Source organism: Syngnathus floridae, chromosome 2 (assembly GCF_059516105.1).
Source record: "Syngnathus floridae isolate MCC-2025c chromosome 2, RoL_Sflo_1.0, whole genome shotgun sequence".
Taxonomy (NCBI): domain Eukaryota; kingdom Metazoa; phylum Chordata; class Actinopteri; order Syngnathiformes; family Syngnathidae; genus Syngnathus; species Syngnathus floridae.
Window position 1 is genome coordinate 18,783,424 of NC_142414.1, and position 25,463 is coordinate 18,808,886.

The following is a 25,463-nucleotide window of genomic DNA, read 5'->3' on the forward strand; positions in this document are numbered from 1 at the left end:
GGGGCACCACAATGGGCAATGTCATCAGAAGTGAAGCGAAACAAAGGAAGTAATTGCAGACTAAGACAGACAAGCACAGCTGAACAGGACACAAATGGAGCTGATTGGTGGGGACGCTTTCATAATCATGATAATGAACCTATCCCAGCTGACTTTTGAGCGAAAGGCGAAATGAAAGGTTATGGACAATTTAAAACGGGGGTGCCTAACCTATTGTGATTTACTTTCAAGTAGCCAACATATATTTCCCAACATGTAGTCAGTAACGTCACAACTCTGACAACTTCTTAACCACGAGACCTCACACCATTTGCAAATGTCTTGTTTTGCTTTATTCGTTCTCATAAATAATTAAAACGAATAAGGATAACTGGTTTGGATGATGACTGAATGAATGAACTGCAACAATTATTGAAGTACTGTTGATATTCTGACATTAGAGCAGTTGGACGATTCCCAGAGAAAATGGCCCCAAACGATTACTCGATTATTAAAATAGCAGTCAATTAATTTGGTAATTGATTTTTTTGTCGATTAATCGATTAATTTTGACAGCTTTAATTAATTTACAATTCCCCTTAACACCCTTGGAAAAGGTTAACTCACAAAAAGTATTGATTTTTGTCAATTTATTTTTCTATTCTGACTTTATTTGCTTAGCATGATTCATTGCTGACACACTCCTTAGACCTCTATGAATCACAATGCCTTTATCAGATTGAATAAGGTTTGCTTGCATTGAATAATAACAGTCCAAGGCCACGCCTACAATCGCTAAGATGTCAATATTTGGTCTGATATATCAGGGGACCTCAAAAATGAATTTCTACTGAATTGACTTGACCAGTGGAGAGTATTCCAGCAGCATGGTAAACATAGTAGATGCCATTCGTTGTTCTCTCATCCAGGTCAGGTTTGGGTCACGCCTCACTGTGATCTAAAATGTGCAGGGAAGACGTATTCTTCAAGCCGCGCCTCGCTCGCGCACAACGGGAAGGCTCACTCGGGATCGGCAGAGAAAATACAACATTGTTCCGGAAGATGCTCACATTTGTCTTGGAATGAGCTTCTCGACCTGACCCTCGCTGTAAAGAAGAAAAAAAACAAAGGAATGTAATGAAAGTGCGGGTGCTGCTCACTCATCTAAGAAACATTAAATGTGCCGTTTGTTTACCCGCATGCGCACTTATGAATCCCAGGGGTGCCCCCAACCTGCGAATAACTCACCCTGAGGGCCCTGCAGCATTTTTCACCATGAAATGAAATTTTATAGCATGCGAGATTAGCCGACACTAATGCAAGGTCAAAAATAATAGAATCAATAGGCAAGCTCGGCCGTGTTAACATTTACAGAAAATAATGAGCTGAAAAGCGTCGGCAAAAACAGAATGAAATGAGTCTCGGCTGAATTCTTATTGATGGCTTTTCATTATTTCTAATAATTTGACTTTCTTTTGTTGGGCTGCATGCTGCATGCCGGGGGGTGCGGCGAGGGGGGACGGCGCGTGTTGAGGTCCATCTCGCCATCTGTGAGGCTCTTTGTATAACGGGCTTTATGGTCAATAAACAGCTTTTTTTTTTTTTTTTTGATAAAGTCTCCAAGTAAGAGACGGCATTTCTCTGAAGTTTGACTGACAACTCTGAAATGAATGCTGATTGGAAATCAACAAATAGTAATTGGTGCTGAAAGAAATTTGAATGGCTTTTGATTGTCATTTCTTCTTTCTGAACAATATTAAAATGCTGGAATTAATGTCATTGTTGTTCTTCAGTGCTCGGAAGTAACAAAGAACAAATATTTCATTAGAGACCCTGTAAAGTGAATTTTGCAAACACATTAGGTATGTTTAAAGGTATTTGCTACAATCTGACAAATACTGAGAATTATTTGTGTTTTTATTTCAGTTTTCCTGATTTCTTTGGGTGTGGTTGAACTGGTGCCTTGTGATGCACTTTAGCTCAGTCGCTCACCATGAATTAGAACTTGTGCATGTTGATTCTCATGAGCGGTATTTTGGCGGAATTGCAACAAGTGAGGTTTTACAAACGTTGAACGCACTACTCAAGTTGGCGTCCATTACACATGTACCAGCTAGCAATAACGACAGCAACAAAGGATTCAGAGAAGCAAACTATTTCACATTCATGACATTATTGAAGATTTATGGCGCTTGCGTCTTGTGCCTGCTTAAATTCCATCAGCTTCTCGCGCTCAATTTTGTTTTTGTTTTTTGTCTGCCATCATTTGAAAACGCTCAATTCAGTCAAGTGTATTTTTTCAGTTATTATTAACTAATTTTGTACAAAATATGAATACTTCTGCCATCTTTGTCTTCTGTTGCTGTTTTTTGTTCTTCTGTTGTTGTTGCCATTTTTCGGTTGTTTTTGCAGTTCTGGTGGTTCTGCTGTTTTTTTTTTTTAATTAATATTCTTTTGACACTTTATATGAAATGGCTCATTTGCATTAGCAAATATAGCATAGTTCCTTGTCTTACTACCATGCTATTTGCTACAGTTTCATTTTATGGGTTCTCATTGTTAACATTGACATTATTAATGGGTGATTGCTCTTTCAGACTCTTTCCTGTTTTCTTTGTTTTCAATGTTGTCTTGTGAAAATAAAGGCGGCGGTTGAGTTCTGTGCCCATGTGATTGTCACATCAACCGCTTTTTTTTTTTTTTTACTGCTGTCATTACGCCTTGACATCGCGCTGTTAATTCTGTTAATTAAAAAGCTGATTGCCTTTTGCCAGCCTGTGATCTCCATTTGGTGCATCCATATGGCGTGGATGGCGGGTACATGACAATGATGTCGAGTCGCCATGTGGTTGCGTATAATCGAGCGACAAAGTGCTTGAAACCTCTCATTGTGCTCAACTTCATGAAAACTGCCGCTTTGATAACTTGGTTTGAATGAGACCCAAATTAGATACATACTCCACTTTTACTGTCCATATTGTATATATTTCGCATTTTCTTTTCAACAAGGACAGATCAGTGTAAAACATCTCTAGATTTTGATGTTTATCTAAGAACGCACATTCCAAACCAAGACTTTCTTTTTTGAAAGAATGCTGTACGTATCATGCTCCTGATGTTGAAATCGTACGGCGCCTTTCAATTTTTCAGAAAAACACTTCTCATCCACGCGGAATGTCAGTGTTTAGAGAAGAGACAGTGTGAGGGTGCACTAGCGGACACGTCAAACCTGTTTGGGAGTGGACGTCTATCAGTTCGGAACTCTGCGGCTCGCGCGACTCATCCATTTCTCATTTTCATTCCCCATGACAAGCCCAAGTTCTGTCTCTTCTCGGAACTATTTACAGTGCTGGGATGTGTTTATGTCACACAGATGTAAATGTTTACACTCTGTGCATTTTTTTTTACAGCCTGAAAAAGAAGACTGCACTTTAAAACTGAGTGGGATAGTTTGGATTATTTTACTGGCATCATTCAAAGCATCTCCCACACCCTCTCTCATTATCAAATGATCCAATTTCACTTAATTGTTCTACTTCTATGACAGTGAAATACAGTGACAGGCAGAACAATTCATGCGTCCCCATTAGCTGGCACAAACTATGCAAATAACGCCACAAGATTTTGCAAATGAAGCTCCTCAACTCACATCAAGGGAATTAGTCTGCCAACCTCCAACAAAATTGCACTACATACTTTATGACATACACAAAACAGCTACTAGATGATTTTTTTCCAGCAAATAGTGGTGCACAGGTTGCCCCCTCCCCCCAAAAAATAAAAAAAATCTGCAGTCACTAATATAAAAGCGAGTCTGGATCTTCATCCACGTGAGTGGAGAGGGCATTTATTGAAATGAAACATATTTGAATGATATATGGGGATAAGTTCAGATATATACATACATATTTGGGTGAAAAGTCGTCTGAGTGGTGCCCGGTCTTAATTTGTCGAAGCTGTTGTCCTGAGCACCTTCCAGGAGGCCGCCTATTCATCATTTAGCAGGCCGTTACTTTTAATGAGTCTGTTATCATTCATTTTAAGGCATCCCACCTTTCCTTGACACACAGAGTATTTCTTTTTATAGACGACTTGGGATTTATGTCTCCCTGTCCCCCCTCCGGCTTCCACACTGCCATCTTCAGGCTGCGAGATGTCAGCTGATTGACAGTTTGGGATATGGCAAGGGCGCTGCTCTTCCCTATTTGGCACATGGGCCCCATTGGACTCGTGTAGCTCAAACAAAAACCTGCTCACAGCATTCATCTTCCTGTGCAGTGGGCCTGAACCCAAGTTTAGTGCTTGTCCCATCGAAAGGCCGGCAGGTCGCAAGCGGCACGATTAATGTTTGCCACTAGGGGGAAACAGAAAGGAATCATGAATAGTGCACCTACAGCAAACCCTTTAAAGGAGACTTTAAAACTGTTTGCAGCCATGTCAATAACACCTTTAAAGGAGATCTCAAGCCAAAAATGTTCTCTGCAATAATATGTTTCGTGCACCCTAACTAGTCGAAAAATTCTGATTAATGTTTCGTTTGTGGAAAATGAATTCAACCGTTTTTATTCATCTCAAAATGGCCGCCCTCTGAGATGGATAAAAAGGCGTGAATTTTGCTGCTGAACTCATATTCCCACAAATATTGATCAGAACACCATTTAACTTGGTGAAAAAATCTCACCATTTGTGCATATGGTTTGTGGTTCAATTTTATTGACTGCCCTACAGTTGCCGGTCTACATAGACAGGTGAGAAAAGGGCACACGTTGACTTCCAATCACACAAATAACCAGACAGCTTTCACACAGCTAGAGATTTTCTGCTCCACCGCTCTTCTAGATGGCGCTACCAGGACATGCGCTAGGTGCCAAACACGAATTCTGTCCCTCTCCGGAACGTGACGCCGCGGGCTGACTGAGAACGGCCTGCAAAGCGTTGGCGTTTGCAGGTCAACATACAAAAACACGGCGAGATTTTGAGGCGAGATGAAGTCAGCGAGCGTTTCGAGCTCTGTACCCTTCACTGAACGCAGCCGGGCCCAATACATCACCGCTTTTATGAGGACAAGCCGACTCCAAGAGCAGATGCATCATAGTTGCACTGTGAGCATTTTGTTACAAATAATGCTGTCATCCATTTTCATCTTTTGTTTAAACATATTAGTCTTTTGGACAAGATAGGTCGTATTTCAGCACCTTGATAAATCGTCTCCACCCCTCGCTCCACTTCACACAACGTGTGTTTAATTAATTACACAACCTTTAATTGGACAGATTATTCCTAATGGTGCCGCAGTGCTCAATGTACAAACTCGGAGCGGGCTCTCGAGTAATTATTTTAATGCCACTTTCTCAGTGTGCTGCAATCTGTACATTTCCTATCATTTTTCATCAGGAAAGGAAGTGATACTTTAAAGTAGACAAATTACATTTCCATTTGGATTTTTTTTTTTTTTCACCCCGCAGATGATTCCTCTTCCACTGCATCATGTCTAAGTGCTGAGGCTGCACAGCGCGAGGGGGCGTATGATCACCCTGTGATATTTTAATATCTGGTGGCGTTACCTCCTGTTTAATTACCTCCGTAATGCGCATTGATGTACGTGATGGATTTTTACGGAAGCCCGCTCCTTAACTATCTGATGCGGTGACATGAATGATCATGGCCGCTGATGGAGGGAGCAGAATGCAATTAGCAAATGCATCTGTGGTCAAATAAAGAAGACAAAGCCGCTCACATGGTGGGAAGGTTTAGGTGTAAAAACAAAAAATAAAACACCACAACATTTTCATTCCATCTCCATGACACCACTATTAGTTAGGTAGGTAGGTAGGTAGGTAGGTAGGTAGGTAGGTAGGTAGGTAGGTAGGTAGGTAGGTAGGTAGGTAGGTAGGTAGGTAGGTAGGTAGGTAGGTAGGTAGGTAGGTAGGTAGGTAGGTAGGTAGGTAGGTAGGTAGGTAGGTAGGTAGGTAGGTAGGTAGGTAGGGTGATGGAATGGTTGAACCACAAGCTGCTTTGGGTTGGAAAAAAAACCTCAAAGTGCCATAATTCAAAAGCATGTTTGTATGTGAGTCCAGTGCTCATTTTCATGACTGATCATGATGTCAGCGAGCATCCTGCCTGCCTGGCACCACAAACCTGCAGGAGGTACTCTATCTGACATCCAGGCCCATTTTTCATGGACAATGTTGTGTGGAAGCAGTGCAGGCTTGTCCGGGAATAGAAAGCGTTAAAAACGACTGTGTAAAGCCGAGTAAAAACATTCCAGTATGTCTATTTTCCCTTGGCAGGGAGAAAAACAAGGACAGAATATCCAAATCTACATTCTACATGCCAGTTGTGTACAATAACTACAGAACTACAGAAATTTGATTGATAGACAACATGAAATGATACTGAAAGACTGTATTGTGTTTAACTGCGACACAAAACTAGAAAAGTAAAAATCTAGATATGAATGCATTGCTGATTTGAATGATGTAAAACAATAATGTTCTCAAAATCCAGAGCTGACCGTTGCTTGCTTGAAATAGACAACTACCCCTGATATTACTTCAAGGTTTTGCCTGCTGTGTCATAAATCTTTGAAAACTCAATAGGATTACTTCCTTGACAGGAAGAAAGGAGTCTTCAAAGTTAAAGGATTGGTTTAGCGGCACCAAGAAGAATGTAATGACGATACATGCTCCTTCCAAGAGTCAAAGGAAAAAATGGAATCAATGGCATTCTGGTTCACATTATTTTCTGAGGAGGCTGACCTCTGCGGATCAAAAATCAACTCAATAATGAGAGATGTGCGTATTACATGTGATGCCAAACGGCACTGCAGCATTTTATCTGGACAAGTCATTTTTCTAAGAGCTCACATAGCTGACATTCACTCCTCACCAAAACCATCAATTCCACAGTCCTCGCCATTGTCCAATCATTTTCATTTTTTTTCTTCTTTTTTTTGGTATTGTTGTTCTCCCCTCTGTCTTTCTTCTTTATTGCTCTGTACAGCAAAGCACCATTACTGATCCCTTCCAAAGCACAAACTAAAAATCTATCCCGTTGTCATTTGCCGCACCGTCCCATCTATCATCGGGCCAGAGAAGGGAGTGTATGTGTTGGGGGGGGTCGCTGGGGTGTATGGAGAGGTATGGGGGTGGTGAAGAGCCGTATGGCAATGTATCCATACAAGAGAGGAGGTGCTGGAACAGGAGGCAGAGTCAAGGACTTTTACGCACAACAAAAAAACTTGTCACAATTATTTATGGCTCTTGCTGAGACACATAATAGGACACATCAAACTGCTGTGTGCTTGTGCACGCACGCATGCGTGTGTGCGTGAGAGCCGGCCTGCTTGTCGAAGTGGGTCACAGGCATCTCTTGCCTTACACATACAATTTCCAAGACAATGGCGGAGCATTGGGGGAAAGTGACAGTGACAAATACGGGAGCCCCCACACAAAGCCATGCCGGGCTGTTACATGAGTGATTGCGCCAATAATCATGCGGCGGCACGTCACGTGGATGCCTGTGTGTGTGTGTGCGTGTGTGTAGCAGGAGTGCAGGTGGCAGCGGGAGGTGGGACGACACCGATGGGTGGAGAGATAGCTGGGAAGAGCTTAACAGGTCCCGGCAAATCATTTCTTATTTCCTGATCATCCATCTCCCACTTCCACCCCTCCGATGAGTTGCTGCTAAATGACTGTCACTGCGGACAGCGCTGTGATATGTTCTGCTGGAGTGCCTGTAATTGGGGAGGGGTCACCGGCACAACCCACCACCAACCCCCCTCCCCCATCTTCTCCTAGCTTGACCTTTCTTAAACTCTTCCGCCTGTGGGACTGGGCCAAGCCGCCGACTAAATTAGATTCCCCTTCCCACTAAGTATACTGCCATTTGGCTCCAGTTCATGAGAACGACACCCCTCGGACCCCCGAGCGCATTGACATGCCCAGGTTGCCAGGCTGAGCTCATCCGGGTGTGGAAGTGGACGTCATTGTGAACTCTACATTTTACTTGGGTTAAAATTGGTCAACTAAGAGCTATTTTCCCATGTGCTGAAGTCAGAAAAGGCACAAATATTTGGTTGTACACAAAATATTTGGTTTGCGCAGAAAGAAAGAATCAAAGCACAATGAAAGTGTGCAAGCTAGGTACATTAAAAAATGACTTAAGTGTGCATGCTACTCAATGTGATGAAACCACAAAACGTCAAACGGCCCTAAGGCTACGCAATTCCAAATGTGACAAAAACCAAACCATCCATTTTCTTCACTAGTTATCAATGCACCTTAAACTCCAGACCAGTCGTCAGTCAATCACGGGGCAGAGGCTTAAGTCCGCAATATTAATGAAACAACATTTGTACACCAAAAAGCTAGCAGAGCTTAGTCATTATGTGATATGACTCGCCTCCTGGGCATATGCTGGAATGTTCTTCTGCACATTAGTCAGTCTGCAGCATGTCTTCCCAGCTCCAGAGGGAAGTGAAATTGTATTGGCAAAGAAATTGACGATGACAATGGTTCATACAGTCTTGGGCCTTACCAAATTGGGACGACTTTTAACTTGATACTGCTTTAGGAGGAACTAAATCATCAGATATTTGGCTTTTTATTTATTTATATATTATGATTTGACTGACATGATGACTCAGTTTAACAAGAAAAAAAATACAGCTTGATTTTACGTTTGCTGCTCATCTTTGTTAAGGAGGTGCCCTGGAGCAAATTTGTACAAATATTTTTTATGAGTGGTGAATTTGCAAAAATTTATGCATGCTTTTTTTCCCCCACAGTTTAGATTCTATACTTTAGAAAATGTTCAAACCAGGTCTGTAACATTTAACTGCAGTGCAATTATCACAGCATCTTTGGATGATGCAGAAGGGTCTCAAAATCAGAAGAAAAAAAAAAGGGGGAGTGGAGGCGGTTAGATGGCATTTCTGATGAATTGTATGACACGGAAGGAACGATTGTTAAGCCTTGCGCGGACACTGCGGCATGATCATTTTCTGTCACTGCAGCCTTTGAGCATGTGACAAGCCTCATGCTGACTTGGCGGTCTGTTTCAAAAAAATGCCAAGCGCCGCGCGCCCCTTTATCTCGCCACATGTTTCACGGCAATTGGACAATCAGCCGGTGCGGCGCAAAATCCATAGTATTGATCGGCCTGTATCTTCTCTATAATCCTACGGAAGGGAAATCCCTGATGACAAATTATATCTGCACTACTTTGTGATGGCTGCTAGGATATAAGTGATCTCCAAGGGCAGAGGCAGAAGATGCTTGAGGCTCTATTAAGGGAGCGGCCGCTGGTCTACACCTTCTTACACACACACACGCCAACACAAACACACACAAAGACATATCATGCCGCCCACACGGGAAAAAGCACCACAGCCAATCACAAAGCACGTAAAGACAAACAAACATTCACATCTATGAGCAGTTTGGAGTCTCCAAAGAACCTAATGTGTATGTTGGAAGTTGAAACACTGCAGAAAAACACGGGGAGATGCTGCAGACTCCACGCAGAAAGGGTGGAGCCAAGATTTGAACCCCAAAGTTTGATGGCAAAGCGGATGTGCCGCTCACCCATTCTGCTGTATTTGCAAATGCAAGTGGTTTGAAATCCTTGGCGCTTGATGTATACAATCTAACATGGATGGATGGATGGATGGATGGATGGATGGATGGATGGATGGATGGATGGATGGATGGATGGATGGATGGATGGATGGATGGATGGATAGATGGATGGATGGATGGATGGATGGATGGATGGATGGATGGATGGATGGATGGATGGATGGATGGATGGATGGATGGATGGATGGATGGATGGATGGATGGATGGATGGATGGATGGATGGATGGACTTATTTCAATGTATCGCTTGTGGCCGTACTACTATCAGGAAATAAATGGCATGCATGGCTGACCAGACTTTTATCATTAAGATGCATTTTACTTCTATCTAGTTATGTTTCATAATATGGATGTTATACTTTCCTAAGAGGATTGTCTTTTGTTATATTTTCTCTTTTACCCATTAATATTTTTGTTTTTTGAGTATAAGTAAAAATGTCCGCCTACTTTGCGACGTCATAGTGTGATGCTTTACAGTTAATAATTGAAACTATTATTTTGTTACTGAATTTATTTTGAAGAACACTAAGATGTAGGTTGTTGGCAGTTTTTATTTTTTAATAGAAATTTTAGGCATCAAATTTGCTAGTGGTATCGGTTACTTGGTATTAGTATCGGGGTGTCCTCATACTGGTATCGGTCTGAAAAAAGTGGTATTGAACAACCCCAATACGTACCAAAACTCACTATTACCACAGCCTTGCCTCGTTCTCCAATCCTGCTTCCAGCATCAGAATTCATGTCAAGCGTCTGTAAAAGCCACTGCCTCACGTGCTGATAATTTTTTGAAAGGTGTAACGGGAGAGGAAGGCTTTCATTGCTGGAATCCGGTGTGAGAAGCGGTGGTGGGGGGTGTGGATAATGTTGGACATAATCCAGTCTGTGACAGGGAAGGCGGGGCAGCCAGCATCGTTTACACAGAGGCATATGCTCCCCCCACACTCTCCTATCACACAGACATGAAGTACAGCCTAGCAACCTTTTAGCAGCCAGTCAGCGGAGGATAATCTTCCCTCCTCGCAGCACAATACAAGAGATTACACTGAGAACATGTCAGTCCGCACTGGATAAGCTCCACACATTATCGTGTCTCCATCCATTCATGTTTTCACATGAGCAGGCCTCTTGGGGAGGGGGGGCTGAAGTTGGTGCATCCGTCTCACATTCCTTGAGTGATATCTGCACCCACTCACACACGTTTGGTAACCGCTGGACAAACTGGTCTCCACTGCAGATGTTTGATCCCGCATTTTGCTGCATTTGTCGCCTAGAGTTCCTCCCTAAAGCATTGATTTGCATTAATTGTTACGCCCAAAGACAAACAGAACGCTGCTTTGCTCACTCTAAACCGGATTAGTCCCTGCATGTGCTTTTTTCAGGGGGGTGTCATGATGCGCCATTGCAGTTTAAGCGATGAGACAAAGATCCATTGTTGTTTAGTTAAGCGGCCCGCGGAAGCAGAGTCTAATCTTAGTATATCGACAAAGTGTGCCAAACTCATCTTTTTGCTAACCAGTCATCTTTTGACATTACCTATGAATCAATCACTCTATATACCGGTCTGTCTATCTACAGATGAACAAAATGTATTGCACCTGCTTGACTAACAAAACGATGAGGAATGTTCCAATAAGGAGGTGAGCTAAATAAAAGTGTTAACTGGCTTTTGAGATTGAATCGATACGATACAAATGTCATAATGGAAGAACGACAAAAGATGCTTTGGCACACCTAGTTCTGCTACAATGTTGCCAAATCAAGTATTATTAAAAGCTCACCTGACGTGCTGCGCATGAGATGATGTTCTAAGAAAATGAAGCCAAAGCTTTCCTGTTGATTTGAGCTCCGTTTAGCAGTGATTTTTAAATTGAATATTTTCTGAGGCCAGGGAGTTTGTTAAAGATGTTTTTTTTTTTCATACTGCAAAATATTTTTTTTCAATGGAATTACAATGGGCGTCCATTATACACAGATTTCCTACTACTCACGGGCCCTTTGTGGGGGTCCAGTTTAAATGACGTCTCTTTCTTTTCTTATGTTGAGTTGTTAAGGTACGAAAATGAAACCGCAGCTAGATATGAGCAGCTTGGAAACAAATACCTCAGGACAAAAGTTCTCAACATGTCATAAATGTCGCATTTACAACATATAAATTGGTGCTATTATGTCTTTGGCTGTCTGTTGATATTCAATGCTATTGACTCAGTGATTGCATTCCACCAAGCTCCTTTCTTTTCATATGAAAAACTATGGGGGGGGGGATATATTTCACTCTTGTGTGGAAAGTGAAGACACGATTCATTTTGGGGCAAAATAGTGGTCAGAAGAGTCACTAAATTGATTGAATCACTAAGTTGACATCAGTTGTTAATGAAATCTGTGCACGTCTCGTTACCAATGATGGATGAATATTGAATGTTATTCAATTAAAATTGAAAGTTTCACATAGTAGAGATACTGGAGTAGAACTGGTTTTAGGTCCTAAAATTTAGGATAATGACAAATTCCTTGGAAAGCTGTCTTCCCTGAACAAAAAAAAAAATTCAGAACCCCTGCTGATGAATGCGTGAACATGTCCTGGACAGCAGGTGGCAACATAGAGCAGAAAGCTTTGTCAAAAGACTCTCCAAGTCAAGAGGTAGAAAAACGACAAGTCCTCAGTCAAATGTTAGAGTGCTGATCAATATGCTAACTCGCAGAATGCTAAAATGAAGGCGGAATGCTTGACAAAGATGGATAGATTTGCACCGTCCGTGAAATGTCACTGATTCAGTGGAGGATGTCACCTCACGATCGCTCGGCGGTGTGATACGCCTGACAACACATCTGATTGGGGGGGGGGTTACGTGGCGTTGTGCCACACGCTCTTCCTGTCAGTGCAGACAGATGACAACGACCACCGCCACCGGCCTAATGGGACCCAGGTAAAAACAGTGCAATTAAAAAATGGATGAGTTGCAAATTGCAATCGGCAATGTGTGAGGTTCGAGCTGGTTGGCGACTGAAAGTAGAATCATTAAGTTGAGGGACGTCAATCAGCAAGTCATGTCAGTACTCTGAAATGCAACATCCAATTATTATTATTATTAGTTACATTCAGTATGTTTTCTGAGCTAGTAACGTATATTTTGATCAGTCATGATCACATCTCAACAGTTGTCTTATCATCATAATCATATGATATTATTAATCATATAATCATCATATTATATATTACCTTACATTCAATGATTATTAACTAGGAAAGAAGAATTATGTGACCAAATATGGTTCATGGCCCACCAACCATTTCAACTTAGAGGACATGCATCACATTCATTTTCCACCCTTCACAGGCTTCTTACTCCGGATTTCACTGATAATATGACAAAAGCTCTGCCATTTTCCATATATAATGTCATTGCCATAGAGAATGAAGCCATAAAGATGGCAATAAAGACTTTAATTTTACTGCCTTCTGCAAGAATTGGACTCCTTCTGATGCCCATATTTCCTTGTGGCCCCCGAGGCTGTCACTCCAAGCCGTCTTTGCCATATCGTTCTGTTGTGGAAGGTCTGTTGGTTGCACGCATGACACTTGGGCACATGTTGAGTCCGTTCCATTTAAAGCCGTACGCAACAGCTTCCACCCCCCTGGGAAGACTTTCCTTGTAGGCTTGTCTCTGTGGCAAATTTTGTCCATTTGTGATGTCATGTTTTACTATGAGAAAAATGTATTGCCAATTTTGGTGGACTTGAGAGTTTAAAAAAACAAAGACAAAGCACCATCAGAATGGAAGTTTATTTATAATCCTTACCAAAATGAATTATGAAGGTACCAAATGAAACGCACAACCTGACTCACTTTTTTTTTTTTTATCACAGGAAGCCCTCAGACACCAAAAATGATGGAGTGCTTGGGCTGAGAGGTAAAACTATTAATAGACTCGTCCACCTCAAACTGTCACCTCCATCCTGTTCCTTTTGCACCCCTGACAATGAACACCTTTCAGGAGCCACCCAGCATAACTTTCCCATATGTTGTGGTGTACCTACAGTATACCGTAAGCCTAAGGGCCAAAAGTTACATTAAGGTTTGAAACTTACTCATTGATGATGGCGTTATCTTTCAAAGCAAGACTAAGGAAAATGAATTTGTTTTTCATTTGCTTTTGCAAGCATATTTCTACATACAGGTTGGATTTATTCTCAGCTATGGAGACGGTACTAAGTGTTACTTAGGAGTAAGGATGGGCTTTTATTTGTACAAATCAATATTAAAGATAATAATAATTAGAAGCATGTATGATGTATTTATTTACTTTGCTTATTTGTTCAAAATATTGATGTTTTTATTCTATGTTACGAGATAAATGTTGATAAGAAACTACTCCGGATGTAAATTTTGTTCCCGGTAATAAACTCTGAGGGCCCTATTTTTGTGCCCAATGCAAGTCTAGCACAAAAGTGTGGTAAAACTGTGTGGAAGGGTGGAGTTTGATTTCTTTGGCATTTTGTAGATGAGCACAGTTCGAAATGGACGTTTGCGCCGTTGTGGGACGGAACATACTCAACTTGATTTCCAGCCAATCAATGTGACTCCATTCTTTTTAAATTTAGCGCAAGAGGCACACATGGTGGAAGCAATTACGGATTCACTCAAGTCCGTGCAGGAAATCGATTAGCTCAAAGTACGTTTATAAGAAACTGCAAGATCACTTGCGGTTGATGTAAAATTGACCGCTGCAAAGTTACACTTATTCTACAAAAATGTTCCATTTGGGTTGCTCCTGGATGCCTTCACACTCAAATTGTGGTTTATATGGGATTGCGCAGATTAAAATATGGGGGAGGGCTGCGTTTTTTGTGATGTAAATTAGCCCAGACAAAAATTACGTCAGAGAAAAAAAAGTCACTGCCTGTAGCGCCCATATTCCTCAAATGATCATTTATTAGACCGCACTATTTTTAAAGGGAGTAAATGGCAGCTTCCCTTTGTCAAATCTAACAAGGGAATAGCTCTCAGGTCCTCAAAGCGCCATAACTCATCCCGGTGACCTTTCGAGCAAGAATTAGGGCACGTTCATCCCTGCTCAGGTGCTCACTGAAGTCTATTAGCATTTTTAAAAAGTGCTACGGTGTGTAAAGATAAAGCAGGACTCTTTCATTAATAGACCCAGTGAACTTTAACGTGTTCACTAAATGATGAAAAATGACCCTATGGAGGATTATTATAGCGTTGCCACAGCTGGGGCTACATGTTACTTTTAAGCTCCGCCTTCTGACTAACAAGCGGAGATTTTGCTGGAACAATGAGCATTGTGCTCATATCAACTATAAAATGAGGGGGGGGGGATAATCCTACAAGATTGATGAGAGGAAAACATATCTGACATTTCGGAAACAATCAGAAAATAATGCTTTCTGTATATTTTATTTACTGGGACCCTTCTTGTGAGAAGACCTTCAAACGACCCCCCCCACCCAATTTTTTTAATGTGAAGACCTAAAAAAGGAATGAGCCAATGAAAACATTACTTCTTGGGTGAACATAATGACTAAGACATGAGGCACCACATTTCATACCAGAGCTAAAATCAACTTCAAACACAATGTTCACTTCCTCCTTTATCATTCCAATCCAATTCAACAGGGTTCTCCTTCAGGGAAATTACCGAGCCTAACCCCACATGTGTCGAGGACCATATTAAACAAATCGTGGTGGGATTCCAGACACAAAACAGGACATCCAGCTTTCAGAACCACTCTCCATTTTTTGAGGTTTCTAAATAATTCATAGATAAAACAAAACACAACAAATACCTTGAGACATGCGCTGCCTGCTAAGTTAATCCCGCCAAAAATGAGACGGAGCAAAATCCTGCGGCTCAAATTGAAGCAATAGTGTGATATTAAGGCGTGAAAGAGCGGAAACGCGGCAAGAAATTACAAAATGCCGGGGGGAGCCAAGGCAGACAAAGATGACAAAAATACCTTTTCATTTTCTCTGCTCATAGTCCGTCCGTGTCAACTGGAGTCATGTTGCGGGAACATTACATGTTGCCACATGTGATTTTGGGTTAGGCAGCATGGTGGCGTGAAGTGATTCAGGCTTCATATTTAGTCTCGGGCCTTTCTTTAAATATTGTCTTCTATTGTCCCAGCATTACATGGCGACATAACCTCGATACAAATATTCGATGACATTCTGCGTGAACTCCCCTTTAATAGCCAAAGTAATAAAGTGCAAAGTTGTTTGAATCTTATATGGAATCAGGTTGCGGGGTTTACTATTTCTCCTGGTTTCAGGTGACCACTTTGCTATGATGAAGCGCACTCATCAAGATATCTGAGTGCAACTATCATCTTTTGTGCCGCATTACTTATTAATCCTCAAGTGCATTCTGTAGTCACCGTTCACGTCACCTTGATGTCCTCTGAAAGCAAATCACAGCTCAGTGCTCCAGATCGACTTACATGTCCCCTTTTTACTGGAAAAGCACAAGATAGTGAGAAAGGTGATATTTTTGGTCATCTACAGCAGTTTTGTGATGGCACGTCAGGTGGGAAGGTGGCGCCGCAATTTCATCCGGATCACAAAGCCATTTGAATTGATTTCAATTTTCTGAGTTGTAGCAAAATGACCTTTCACGACAGTGTGAAATTCATTTGTATGTTAGCTGTGCGTAGGCGTTGCGATGCATGTTCACTTTGTAGTTCACGTGTCAACAGGCAAACAGGTGTGCGTGGAACAACTGGAACACATGCTGCAAGCCAGAAGCTCCGCACACCTGTTCCCCCCCACCACTCCTCCTCTTTTGTGGCTACGGTGGAGTCTCTATTCTTCCATAACGTCAACGCACACACACACACTAATACTAATATATTAACACTGTAAAAGACACCACACGCACGTACACACTCATACATAAATACATTTACGGTCTGATGAAATCACACACACCAAAGGCCCTACTTTGGTAGACACGCTCTCAGCGTAAAAACGAGCGTATCTTCATTTTGGTTTCGAGGCAACTCTAGTCTAACGTGTTTGGAACCTCGTTGTGCCTCTCTGGGCGTTCTTAGCAATGCACACAATTTGATAACAGAAAGGCATGTTTACTTGTATTTGCTCAGTCTCATCTCTCTGACCCAGCGAGTCCATTCCTGCATTCGTAATATACGCTTCCGCTGCCCTAATTTTGATGGAAATGACGGGAGGTGATTGGCTGGCGTTCCATCCCAAAACGCCGCACAACAGCACAAACAACCAATTTCACCTTTGCAAAGTATAGGAAAATACAGATGGAAAGAAAATCCTACCCATGCGCACAGTTAGACTGCACTGTGCTAGAAACTGGAAAAAAAAAATAGGACCCACTTTCGAACACACATGCATACACAGAGTAATAAGAGCAATGGAGACATTTTCCCCTTTTAGGAGCACCAGCAATGGTGATAAATGGGAAAAAAGGACTCTTTCTGAAAGATCTTAATGTGCTCTACCTAGACAGTACTCCACAGAGGGGAGTAGAGTGAGTGGGTGGGTGGGGTTAAGTATAAGCAAGTACACAAGGTGGTAATGGTGTCGGTACGGGCTCGCTGTTGTTTGCCCTCGCCGTATTGGCGCGGCGCTCCCGGAGGAGCTCGGCGCGGGGAGCCGGCTTTGTCAAGCTCGTGTGAGGGACTTCATATGAAAACAACACTAATGAGAGGCATTTCCATTGCTCTGTTTATTTCCAGAGACGCATCGAGCGAGGCGCGCGCACGGCTCACTGCTCGCACGTTGCATCGCATTCATTACGGGGCCCCTGGATGGGCCGCTGATATATTACACACAAACACTGCTTATAATTGCATTTTTTTCTTCATTATTATTGTTGTGCGCTACTTTAAATGCTGCACTGAAGCAAAACGAGCGCACTGTGATCAAACGCAATCATGAGGTTGTGCATCTGCTTGCTTTTTTTTTTTTTTTTTAGACCTCCAGCAGATGTGACATCGAGAAATATAGTTTTGATTGATGCTGGTTGGTAATTAAGTTAGTTTGATAGTCTGCAAGGGTTGGTTAAAAAAAGAAAACATTTGAAAAGGTTTAAAATATATATATAAGTGGACTCACATTTAAAAAGGTGTTGATTGCACAAACGTCTTCTGGACACAATATGCTCGGACTAAAAATACATCACTTCAACATTTGTTTTGTTTTTGTAACAGTCCAACCCTGGTGGAGGTCTGCGTGCTACAAAGTGACAAAATGGAGGTTTCTTTTTCCATTTTTTCCGGTATCAGCTCTGACTGAAAGCTAACAAGTGGAGGTTTTTGAAAAAGAGCAGTCCACGGCCGAAAACATCCCCACAGAGCGTCTCATCGATAAATGACAAGCTCGAGCAGACGACTATCATTTCCTCTGCTCCAAATGAACCCTCACCCGCGTCCATCCATCCGCTCGCAGACACGCCATTCGCAGAAACGTCTCTAAAGTGACATTACTCTCGAGATTGAAACCACTATTTCATTGAGCGGAAAATTGCTATTGAATTTGGAGCTGAATAATTGGGAGCTGTGTTGTCGGGGAAAAAAAAGGTAGAGTTATGTCGGACTGTCACGCTCGAGCCAATGACATTCTGGGGCTGAGTGGCACAAATGGCACGGGCATTGTTGGATGGGACATTGCTCTCCTTTGTGCACACAGCCGGCAAACGAGCGGGAATACAATTTGGAGAGGAACGCCATTCACTTTGATTGGATGGAGCTCCGTGGATAGAATAAAAGTAAATACGTTTGAAGAAAAGATACAAGCGCAGAGACACAGGCTTGTATTTCTTTATGGAGGCGAGACCTCAATGTATTCATCTCCAATCGTGCATTGAAAAGCCATCAGGTGCCTTTTGAAAGGAATTGAAGAGCTCTTTACAACCTACGTGTATAGTATTTTGATGATTGCTAAAATCTGTCGACTAAACTTTTGTCAATACAAATAGCTTTTCGTTATCTGCTGTTTGGACTGCCGTATTTTCTGAACTATAAGCCGCTACTGTTTGCACAAGCTTTGAACCCTGGTGCGTCTTATAGTCCTCAAAATACGGTAATTATCTATGAACAGAATTCTTGCTCTGATAAAAAAAAAAAAAAAACTTCAAGTTCAAGTGTTGACTGTGAGGTATATTTTAAAACCATGAGCGCAGCAGTTAATATTTAACAATGAAGAGCTCAACAAAAATTCTTAAAGGCGGTTTTGGTAAGTTAAAGCAAAGCTAACAATAGAATATTTTGAAAAATAGTTTCATCTTTTATCTTGGTGGGGGGGAAGTTGTGGCTTATAGTTTGAATTTTACTGGAACTAAAATGACTAGGTGACTAGGTGACCCCCCCACCCCAGAAAATGTCAAACTCCAATACTGATGTCTCCAAAAGAGTAATGCACACAGCTGCTAGCGATACTGTAGACATCAACACAAAAATATGCAGTAGGCAATCCTTTGTTGTGTGCACTTATCAATAAGTGAGGGTGCAGATTATTAGAGCGTCTGAGACAGATCAAACAACATGGTAGTGCGCACCCACACGTGGCTGATTTACAGGCGGCCTGATAAAGTGCCGCGGCACTCTGTCGAACGAGACGTGGAGCCTCGTTGCACTAACACCATCAATTACTGGCCGGGCATGTGCTAACCTCTAACACCTAGCAACCAACAGCTGCAGGGGGGCCGTCATCATGGCACCTAGTTAACAGCGATCCGGTTGTTTGGAAGCAATCTGTGCAATATTGTCCACATGTGCAATTAGGAGCTCACGTTGGCTCGTAACGACTCTCTGTGCCTACGTGTTACGTCCTAAATAGTAAGGCTGTCAAGATTAATCAGCAGGTAATTGATTATCAAATTAATCGACAACTATTTTAATAATCATGTAATCGTTTGGAACCTTTTTTTATATTGTTTTATTAAATCTTGTCCAAACCAAAACAGTTCATATTCATTAATTTTGACATTGCCATCAACTGCTGTTACTTGGGAAAACAGTAAGGTCTGAATGCATTTTGGAATAGGTCCGTAAGGTCAACTTCATTCTCTGTCAACTGAATTATTTTGTTGGTTTTATTACGAAACAATACCAAATAAACAACAATAATTGTATGAGGGATTTTTAGGTGATAGACTTTCATACAAATTTGAATTATACCAATTTATTCATTCAATCAATGACTTAATCGATAGAAGAATCGATTCTAAAATTATTCCATAGTGACAGCCCTACTTAAGTGCTTGTTGCCGTATTGGTAATGTTGCAGATCAAACTAGTTTTTAAATATTTACTATATAATGAAGATTATTCCGATTCTGATAACATCATTGTGCAATGTTTGACCTTGATTATTTTTTAAAATGGTGTTTTTTTTATGGACCAATATTAAGCATCTTTAAATAGCTTGAAATGCATTTTAGTAGTAAAATACATTATTAAGTGAGACTTTTATCGAGGTGACTGAGCGAGGATGGAGAAAACTGTCTGTCCATCCAGAAATTGACAGGGAAGACATGTGGCTGCAAAAAGACAAGTGGAAAAACTGTGCAGAGATGTTAAAAGATAGATGCTGTCAATTGAGTGCACTGAATATTTTACGGTAGCTTTTTCCATTAGAGCCTCAAGTTGAGCTGCTTCTTTACCAAATGACAAAAACAGCTTTTAAAAACATACTTTTTTTTTCCCCTCCAGTGAACATGCGCTGCGATCAGGAGTCAGAAAATGGCTTTGGCAAGTTGTCTGCCATTTCAACAGCGACTGATGGCCTCCCCCTCTCCCCTCCCTCCCCCCTTTCCCCCCTGTGTTATCTGGCTCAAAGCAGTGCCATCCCTCCATTGTAATAATGCTGCTTCCAGCAGCCCTTGCAATGACCTTTCTTTAATTAACTGCATCTTGATGAGCGGATCTACATAGAATGTGAAGGTTAATTAATGAAGTATCACTGCTTAGTCCTAAAACCATCACCTAGCAGTTGACAGCCCACCACTTGCAATTTTACCCTCCCGTCCCCCATCTCATTAGCGACGCAAGGCAAACGGACGGCTCCGCTCTGGCCGCCGGATTTCACGTAAATTGTCTCAAAGATGGACATTTTGAGATCCTTCAGACAACGACACTGTCACATGTTCTGACCCTGCACTTTGAATAATATATGAGGATAAAAAAAACACATTTTGCAAACAACGAATCCAGTCGCCATCAATAATTCAAATGAAGGTAAAATAATATTTCAATTAAGAGGCGTGTAATCTGTGCCCTGCAAACAATACAATACATGAAGGATGGCAACGGATGATTTCTGCACTGTCGTACTTCATCTTGATAAGCTTTTGGTTTCCGTATGATTTTGTTTCGGTCTTGCTTATCGTTGCAGACCCGCAAGAGGATCCATAAGCCCGGTGCATACGAAGCTTTTCAGGGACCCGCCCTTGTGACCAAAGTCAGCAAAGGCCTGTTGATTTGAAGTTATGATAACAGATTATCCTGTCATGTAAGCTGTTTTTGCACATTTATTCTCCCCCATGTGTGGGTGTGTGTGTGGGTGTGTGGGTGTGTTACAGCGCTAATTGTATATCTGGGTAAAACGTCACTGATTAGCATTTAGCGTCTAAAAAAAAAACACATAAATAATCTGACTAGAAGCCATAGAAGTCTACTACAGTCTGTCACTTCTGTGTTTTGAGAATAAAATATTTCCATCACATTGAAAATAGTTAAATTGTATGTGTCTTTGCGAATGGCTGAGATTTTTTAGCTCCGTCCCTAATTGCCGTGGCTTTCTTGCTCACGCCGTTGCGTCATCACAACTCGGTCGCTGACTGTCAGGTGAAGGCTTCTTCTCTCTTGAAGCGTCAACGTGATTTCCCGCTCTTTCGGCACAGCAAGTGTGTGACATGCCGCTAAGAGCTGGCTCCGCACGCTGTCACCGCAGACGACTCACGACTATTTTGGAGAGTTTGAAACAAAATAGCTGCTGCAGCATTTCGTCGTTTTCTGTCTCAAATCCTCGACACGCGAGGATTTACTGTGGAGTGAAGTGAGTGGGTGAGGGGGGAGTGCTGACAAGGACCCTCCCTTTATTTCCCCTTCCATCACTTCCTTGCTTTTTTTATTGGATTGCTAAAAGAGGGTGATATTTAAATGGCCAGTCAAGGTTTGGCAGGTGTGAGGTCTGGGATCATTATCTGCGTACACCTCTTTCCAATTATGAGCCACGTTTTCTTCGCATGATGTTGGCGGTACCACATGTGATGGACTGAGCCCATTGCTATTAGTCCAACCATACAAAAAAGCATGTATGCATAATATCTGTACGTACATACTATGTGCTTACAATCACACAAGTATGTTTGTATTGTGGTTTACTAATTTATCGGCTATAGCACAGGACTCCCTGAGGGATCTGCTCCAATACCTTCTTCAAGTCCACAAAGCATACATGAGTGTAGAGCAATGGTCCATCAAACATTTTGAAGCTGAGAGAGATACTTTTTGGAAACCAGTAGCAACAGCCGCATGTCTACTCAAGTTCTAGGGACAGCTTTTATGAGAAGCTGGTCTGCAAGGGTGGAACAGAGATGGCTCCTGGTCAATCTCTTGGATCGGTCGGGGCTGCTGCTTAGAGAGGAGGAATGAGCAGGAATGCTCCAAGATGAGTGAATCGAGGAAAGCACCACTTTGGTTTGGAATTAGCATTTGAACATGGCTAAAAGCTCCAAAAAGTTAATTTAGCATGAGATGGCTCCTTTAAAGTGGAATAAATGGTGTAGTCCTTCGTTCTCTTTGTCTGTGTGGATGGAAGCAGGGCCGCTATTATACACGCGTGTGGACCAAGGCAAGGCAATGTAGGAGAAATTAAGAGGAAAAAGAAAGATTACACAGCCAAAATGTCAGCCCCAGTGTAGGAATATTTATAACAGGAGCCCACCAACATGGACAAGAAAATTTCCATCCCGACATTAAACTCCTAACTTAGCCGTTTGGTCGACACAATGAGTATAAGCGGAACGCTTCAAAATTGTGTACGCCCACACAAATTGAAGTTTGCTATGTTGCAAAACAAATACTGCCCTTTAATACAGTTGGAAGGCCAGCTGGTTGGTTTTATGTTTGAGTGATTTTATTTTATTTTTAAAACTGAAACAGGGTCTTTTTCTTTGACATTTTTATTCATGTGCAATTTTTACTAGCAGAGACTGAGCGATCATTTTATTTTTATAGTTTTTTTTTCTTTGTTTTATTTATTTAGAATAGGTACTGTAAAAGTTCATTGAAATTACAATGATAAAATATACACATGGAGAAATAAAAGTTTATTGCATTTGAAGGGGTGCACTTGCATTATTATATATATTCATTTCATTAGTGGTTAATTTGGTGTTTAATTTTTGGAATTATATATCGTCCAGCAAAACTTATCATCCCAGGCCTAACTACTATCTTCATTTAATGCTGTGTATATTTAGTCTATAGTCTACGAGGTTCCACTGTAGTATAATACAAGTTGACTTTTGGAAATCAACAACACTTCAGACTAGCCGCACATTCGCTTTTCCACAAATCTTTTCGTAATCTTCTTTTTGTAAGCTCCTGCTTCGAAATCATTTCAGTACCTTAGCCAGGCTGTATTTTTCCACTTCCTGCATGGTGTGAATATGCAAGCTTTTCAGTGACTCTTCATGCAATTATTGGACAATCTTGCATGTTGATCATTACAGCAGCACCACCAATTAGTCATGATGTCATTTTGTTTGTGTACATGTTAATCATTACTGTAAGCAAGGCAACACAAGTTAACTACAGTAAATGATATTGTCAGATTTACAGAGTAGATTATTTATTTATTTATTGTCGGACTGTTATCGTTTATTTGTTTCAATGTGACCCTAGTTCCAATTCAAATTTGGTCCGATTTAGTAAAGTGTGCATACAAAAGTGGAAACTCTTACTTGAAAATAATTGCTTAGTATGTTACATATAAATACTTCCTTCCACTGATCTAAACTGATTTGATGTAATTGATTCAGTTTGAGCAGATAGAATCAGCAGACACCTAAAACCTAAAAATTGTCATTTCCCTGAGCGGTGCTGCTAATTAAAACACAGAAATCCTCATTAGTAATTTTTTTTAAAAAGTGTCCCGTGACGAGAAATGTCAGTGCTTTTAATACGTCTCCGTGCTTTTTCCATTTTTGCTGACCCACCGCTTCCAAAATGTCAGCGACGGACCACAAAGTGAAGTGGAGCGCTGACTGGCCTCCACTCTGCTAAACTGATGTAGGACGCCCCCTATTGGCCTAAAATCAAAACAGTTCTCCACCCAACAATAGCAGTTCTGATTGGATAAAAGACAAAGATACTAAAGGAATGTACCTGAGATGAGTGCAAACATACCAACGGTGTTGGAGACAGTTGATTGATGCATGCTTGAAATGCTTGGATGCTTTTTATTCTTGTCCATGAGAACACATTTAGCCCTCCAGTGTGCTGCAGCCGTATCATCTGCATCACTTCACACATACAAAGAGCATAGCGTGTGAGCATGTGTGCCTTTTGTGCATAACGCCGCTGCACTTTGCTCGCGTGTGTAAAGTCAGAAAGATGCACGATGATGTGGGCGGAAGCATCTGACGCTTTGTAGACTTGAGTGGCAACCGATTGTTTGATGGTGACCGGGGGAAATGAAAGCTGGGACAGACAGAAGGCCAAAAAATAAATACATCTGAGTGTAGTCCACATGTTCTGCTGAGCTGGTTTTGATGTTTAGACCTAATTTGGCAAAACCACCGTGAGCCACAGCAGATATCGGTGCCACCGTCTCACCTATCCTCCACTCTTGGCTACCTGTCAATCACATCTCTAACAACAAAGATGTAGTGTGGTTGAGTTTGGTTGCATTTCCCTAAAAATTGCAAATACGTAGGTGACTTTCCACAAGTAACACAAAAAAAATTATATTTTTGGACTCACTAAACAATCAAAAATTTTTGCAGAAAAGCATTTTTGGGGTAATTATTTTCTATATGCAAAACAACCGTTTGTCCAATTATTGTTTTTGACCCAGCAGTTTTAAGCATCTACCTGAGTGAACTCTTTGCACTCGTGCATTTTATTTGCTTCCTTTAAATCATAATCATCTTAAATGAGCCTCCCCTGAATGACATGAAATAATAATGTGCAAAATGACTCAAAGCCTAAACCTGCAGCAGCGGCCCCTTAGGTGACAAAGCTGGATTAATATTTGATGCCTAAATATGATTGGGAGGAGGAGGGGGGAGGAGGAGGAGGAGGGAGGGGGCTCGAAAAGACACTTGGAGACAGCAGTGGATGTTGGGAGAGTGGTGGGTGTTGTTGGGGTGCCCTCAGGTGGAGGCCAGGTATAATTGCTGTTGACATCCTACAAGTTATAGTGCAATTATAGCATGTGTCGCTCCAGTGTGGCAGCAGACTGTGATGCTCGATGACAGCCTGGAGCCATTAAGCAAGTGTAAGCAGCTGGCACACCTCCATTGGAGAAAATCATGTGACAGCGGACACACACACACGCATACATTCAATTCAGGTGACACACTGGTGCACTGGTTAGCACACCCGCCTCACAGTTCAAAGGTGTGGGGTTCGATCCCGGTTCCGGCCTTCCTGTGTGGAGTTTGCATGTTCTCCCCGTGCCTGCGTGGGTGTCCTCGCACATTCCAAAGACATACACTGCAGGCCGAGTGAACGCTCCAAAATTGTCCATAGCTGTGGTTCTGTGAATGCGAGTGGTCTGCCCTGCACTTGGCTTGCGACCAGTTTAGGGATCCCCTGCCTACTGCCCAAAGTCAGCTGAGATAGGCT

General features: G+C 41.8%; 1 long non-coding RNA gene across 1 annotated transcript; it reads left to right on the top strand.

Annotated features, from left to right (window-relative positions):
• Positions 1-12,248: 12,248 nt before the first annotated feature.
• LOC148402418 (uncharacterized) lies at positions 12,249-21,337 on the top strand. Its single transcript, XR_015857294.1, has 3 exons — positions 12,249-12,544; positions 13,485-13,528; positions 21,001-21,337. It is a non-coding gene; the product is annotated as an uncharacterized LOC148402418 (long non-coding RNA).
• The last annotated feature ends 4,126 nt before the right edge of the window (positions 21,338-25,463 follow it).